Consider the following 6,106-nt stretch of genomic DNA (forward strand, 5'->3'; position numbering starts at 1 on the left):
TTGCTTTATACTCACGCTTCCTTCATCACCAGGCCAGCACTGGGGGGGGGGGGGGGCAGCCAAATTGCATTCTCCTTAAACACTGCACTGCCCCACCCTCCGGCTCCATATACCCCCACCATTCCATGGGAGGCACAGGATGTAATCTATTGAAAGCTTTGCTGGGGGGGGCGGCCGGACTCCAAGAATGATTCTTAACGTGCGTCGTCGTTCCATCGGTGCATTCTGCAGTTCAGATGTTCTGGCCCGAAGTGAACCTCATCAGGGCTGCCGGGTTCTGCTCCTGACTTCACGGCTCTGGGCGTGAACCGACGAGACGAGAACCGACGAGACGAGAACCGACGGGACGTGAACCGACGGGACGTGAACCGACGAGACGAGAACCGACGAGACGAGGACCGACGAGACGAGAACCGACGGGACGAGAACCGACGGGACGTGAACCGACGGGACGTGAACCGACGAGACGAGAACCGACGAGACGAGGACCGACGGGACGAGAACCGACGGGACGAGAACCGACGGGACGAGAACCGACGGGACGAGAACCGACGGGACGTGAACCGACGGGACGAGAACCGACGAGACGAGAACCGACGAGACGAGAACCGACGAGACGAGAACCGACGGGACGAGAACCGACGAGACGTGAACCGACGAGACGTGAACCGACGAGACGTGAACCGACGAGACGTGAACCGACGAGACGAGAACCGACGAGACGAGAACCGACGAGACGAGAACCGACGAGACGTGAACCGACGAGACGAGAACCGACGAGACGAGAACCGACGAGACGTGAAACGACGAGACGAGAACCGACGAGACGTGAAACGACGAGACGTGAAACGACGAGACGAGAACGCCGCCTCGCCGCCGACGTTGGCTTCCTGGTGCCGACTCGATGCCACGGCGAATCTCAGCCTTTCATGTTTCCGTCAGTCAGCGTTCGCTGATTTGTGTTTCTGCTTCCTTTTGTGGCATCGTTCGACGTGAAGCGATTTCCCCAGAGCCCTGTCAGCACATCAGCTGCAGCGCTGGGGGGGGGGGGGGGGGCAATGTAGTTTTTAAGCAACCAAATGAGATCTGACAGCCTAGAGACTCAGCCAAACTAAATTTAGGTCGGCTCATTGTTCTTTACACCAACGAAAGACATCAGACAGGAGCGGTTGTTTTTAACCCTTCCGTGACTGTTTGGAAGAATAAGCCAACCTTCCCGGTGCTGCACCGTCGGCCCCTTTTCTTTTCTTCCTTAAACCCGACACGTGTGTGAATGTGATTTATAAGCAGGAACAGATCTCAGTGAATCTTTGTGGGCTGTAGAATAGGAAGTGTCATCGTGTCGCCATAGAAGGTTTTACAAATTCTCTTGGTGGTGGAACGCACGAAGAATCTCCTTGAGTTGATTTTGAAGGGACAAAAAGTCCCGTCTTTGTCTTTGTCCCCATCATTTATGACGATTCTTTTTTTTCGAGTCATGGAAACACAGTAAATAATAGAAGTTCCTCTATTTATTGTTTTGAAACCCTTCATTGAACTTCCTCTTTTCTCAGTTCATGTGAATCACCTTTCCAGTAACGCATCGAGGAGGAGGTCTTTGATTTATGCATATACGGTAAATCAAAGACCGAATCGATGTCGGCTCGCTGCAGAGAATCCCTCCCGATCCCTGGCAGTATTTCTCCATCTGTTGGGCTTCGGAACATGGTGCATGCACACAAACGCACAAACACACAAACACTCACGCAGACTATACTCGTGTGGACGGACGGCTCTGAGGGGGACGCTGACTCTGCACTCGTCCGGCTGTCGCGTCCTCTCATCCGGCCACTGCGCCGTAACAACGGCCCGAAGGCTTGATAGCCAAACGGCTACTGTGGGCTTTCGGACGGCGCCAGGATGCGGGAATACATCTGGAGTCCAGAAAACGCTTTTAAACTCGGGGGGGTTTCCGTGGTGAAGATCTGTGTACATTTTTACAGTACACCGGGATGCCTCAGAATACTCGTCCCACGTACTCCACACATGTTCTTCTGTTCCGCTTTGGCTCAGCTGGGCTCCGTGATCTCGTAACCCACCGTGGGGCTCAGGCGTGCCTCGTCCTGTCCTGTTTCGGTGGCTTCCTCGTTGTGAGCAGAAAGAACTGGTCTCTGTTTGGTCTCATTTGGACAATGAGGACATCAAGCAACAGTCGCGTTATATGACGTTTATCGGATTAACCACCGAGGACTGACATTTACTGCTGATCGTCTGACGCGAGCGACGACAGGGAAACGGCTGGAGACCACAAAATAGAGACACAAATTGTGGTAATTTCAGAATGTAATAAACACAAATCCAGGGAACCCGCTGTGCTCCAGTTCGAGTCCTGATTAGCCACACAATGTCAGAGGGTGCTTTTCAGCTTTCCCTCTAATTGGCTCCTAACTGTCATTTCCATGACAAGGCGTGCGTTCGGTACGACTCGGGCGACGCATCGCAGCTTTACGAGGAACATCTGTATTTATTTTACCCAACAGGTTTGCTGTGGCTCTGGTGCAGGATTAAATAGTCATAAAGACGGCGCTGGCGCTGATTGATATGGAATATAGAGCCGATGAAATGACCTTTGATGCATGCGGCGGTAGGAGGGGGTGGGCAGTGTGTGTGTGTGTGTGTGTGTGTGTGTGTGTGCATGAATATATTGTGGGTGCTTTAGTCAGATTTATAATCAGCATCTGGATCACTCAGGAAGCCCCGTTAGGTTAATGATACCGCCAATAAAAACGCAACCAGGGTTACTCCATAGGGTGTACATCATGCACGTTCCTGTGCACGTTCCTGTGCACGTTCCTGTGCACGTTCCTATGCACGTTCCTATGTATGTTCATATCAAGCTGAGCGTTAACCCCAGAAACTCGCCTCTCCATCCTCTTCTCTCTGTCCTCGTCCTGCCAGAGGGGGACAATGAGCAGCTTGTTTGTGGTGCTGTGACCTACTTCTACCCAGAGAAGACACAAATGATCAGGAGAATGGAAGACAACACTGCCCATCCATCCATCCTTCCATCCATCCGTCCATCCGTCGACTTTTTCCATTTCACAGCTGGCTTAGCAAAGACCACTGCAGGTCAATGCTGAGGATTTCCTGGTGAATGGAGAAATGCTAACAATTTAAGAACTGTAGCGCAGTCATGTTTACCGTAGTGTGGACACTTAATTTAGGATTGATTTTCTCGAGGAGAACCAAAAGACGTTCTGCTTTTGTTTGCGGTTTAAAGCATTCTTTGCCGCTTTCAAAGAAACGCAGCCTCGCTACGGCTAAAATACTTCACGCCTCCTTTTGCGAGATGCTTAAAATAACCACAGGGTCAACATTAAACCACAGAAAAGCTTTTGTGTCCACAGTCGTACTGCCGTCTTCCTCTGTGGGCCTTTCCTTGTGGGGACGAAGGGAGGGGTGGTTTTTATGATCTTTCTTTATTGTTCCAGGAGAAGATGGTCGCCTCACTCTTCACTGTTCCTGCTGTACGTATATTATTCCCAGGATTGTAAACCCTTTGAAGTCGTGAGTTTTTTTCTCATGTAATGACATAATTCAGGAGATATAATATATTGTTCCGATGCAGGTTTACGCTCCGAGACGAGAGTCAGATTATCACCTGCTCTCCGTTTGAGAGCTGAATCCTTGACGGTGCAGCAGTTCAATCTGCTTGTTTTCGTTCAGCAGCGCTAGCTTAGCACCTTATGAAACGCGTCTGTAGCGGGCGCCGCCTGCTTTGGGTGGTCTGTGATCCCTGCTGTTGCTCTGGCCTGCATCACCATCCATCATCTACTGCATGTCTTCTCCCACAGGTCGGGGTCAGGCGGGGGTGTATTTATAGGAGGCCGGGCTGCTATGTGTGTACGGCCATAGCCGACCGACACCCGTGTGTTGCTATCTTGTTGTTGTTATTTATACTGTGATTTGATTTTTGTGTGCGCTCCAAATCGACACAGGCACAGGCCTGCTGCTGCGCCCAAGCCCCGGAGGGGAGGAATTCTGAGTGCACGTGGGCCCGGCCCGCCCCGCCCCGCCCTGATTTTTTAAATATATATTTTTTATCCTTCTCTGGTGGAAGCAGTGAGAAGGATTTATCGTTTGTGTGATGGTGTGTGTGCTCGTCTCACACACTCAACCGAAGAAGGCTGTTGCTTCACGCTGACACAAACTCACACGTTAGTAACAGAAATGCCCCCCCCTAGTCATTCACGTTCTCTCACACTTTAAAGACGAGCTGTGGCACGCTTGGAATTCATATCAGCCAGCACACACCTTGCAATGCATCAGGCGGGGAGCTGCAGGAATCGGGTCAGGGAACCGCCGGTAAACTTCCTGCACAGACAGAATCCCGTCGCTGCTCGGCTGTCGGCTCACAGTTCAGTATTTATTGGTCCCGGCATTTAAAGCTTGTTGTTTATCGTCCCGATTCCCGTAGGAGAAAGCAGCCGGGAGCGTCGCTCACACGCAACTCAACGTCTCCACCTGCAGGCTTTTAAAAGCTGCTTTTGCTGCTTTACATTTGATCGGATCTCGAATGGAGCGCCGCCGGCCCGGTTGATGTGATGAAGCTCTGATTCTCAGCGCAGTGTGCAGCCTCGGGGGAAGGCAGGGATGTCCTGTCAGGAATAACAGCGGCTTCCCTCTGCTTGACGTTCTCAACTTTACCGTTGGTCTAACTTCATACCTCCAGGAGGAGCGCCCCGTTAAACGGGGTCCAAAGGAAACGCTGACCCAGCATCCATCCCTCCTGATTTCTGCCCTCCTTCCTGCCACCCCGGTCTCTCTTTCTATCTCTCCCTGTCTCTTTCCTGTAACGAGCCCCTTGCTGAGCAGCATTGGTGTAATTAAAATGCACAGCATTTATCTGGGAGGAAGGGAGGCTCCTTAATCTGCGTCAACCCATATTCCTGCCTCTGAGGACTTTCGCCACACACACACACACACACACACAGAGTTTCTCTTGCAATCTCCCTCAACATTCCAAATGGGCATTCCTCATCTAGCATTGGGAATGTTGTTGTCTTCCATGATATCTCACCGGGCTGTTTGTTGCTGCGTGTGTGTCCTAGCAGGAAGTAGAGTCTTCACTTTCTCATATCTTACAATGCTGAGCTCTTCTATCACACTAGAATTCACCGTTTACCATCTTAATCATCAGAATTTCACAAATGACATTTTAAAGCAATGACATTTGCCTTAAATGTTGTTGCTTCTCTTTAAAAAGGGGGAGATTGATTCTCGGAGTAACTCTCAAGTGTTTTTCGAGTTCCTCGTGTTCCTGCAGCGTCGCGTTTGGTCGCTGGGGAGCTGGCCTGAGCGCTGAACTCCGTGGCGCGTGTCACGGTGTGTTTCCTTGGCAGGGGGGGGGGGGGCGGACACGCCTCGGTGGGCTTGTAGATTGTGGATGAGCTGGAGCACGTCTAGCACGGCGTTCACAATGAACGAAGGCAACCCTGACGCTGCTAAATCACGTTTCATGATCCGAGACTTGTTCAGCAGTAACATGCCTGATCTCTCGCTCGTCACGTCAGACACGTCTTCTAGCTCGGAGGTCGGTGCTTTAGCGCGGCTACGTTGTGGAACAGGTGATTCTTTATGACGGGGTTAAAAGCCAGGTCAGTGGGAGAGCTGTTGATCTCTTGTGTTAAAACATCTGGACGAACATCTGCTGACGCAACATTTTTTTATGTGTTAAACTGTCTTACCTCCTCATCTGCCAGCGGACAACCACAGTGAGAGAAGGCATTATTGTTGAAACCACCATAAAGAAACTTTCTGCTGCAAAATAAGTGCAAGATGAGTTCAGAAATGGCCTCCGACGCTCTTTAATCCCCCCGACATGAAATATCAAGGATTATTGCACGTGTCCAAAACAATAGACGCTTATCTAGGCCCAAGGCGGATGAGGATCAGTTAGATATTCCATCTTCACTGCAGCACGTCATCAGTTCGAGGTTTCTGCTTCTATAGTTTCTGCACAGACAAATGTCTCAGAACGAGATTGCTGCCTTTTCATTTCCTTTTCTTCTGGGCCAGACGCAGCTGTTCTCTGTGCACCTTCTTGTTGGCTGGGTCGTGTATCTTG

Source organism: Brachionichthys hirsutus, chromosome 8 (assembly GCF_040956055.1).
Source record: "Brachionichthys hirsutus isolate HB-005 chromosome 8, CSIRO-AGI_Bhir_v1, whole genome shotgun sequence".
NCBI classification, from domain to species: Eukaryota; Metazoa; Chordata; class Actinopteri; order Lophiiformes; family Brachionichthyidae; genus Brachionichthys; species Brachionichthys hirsutus.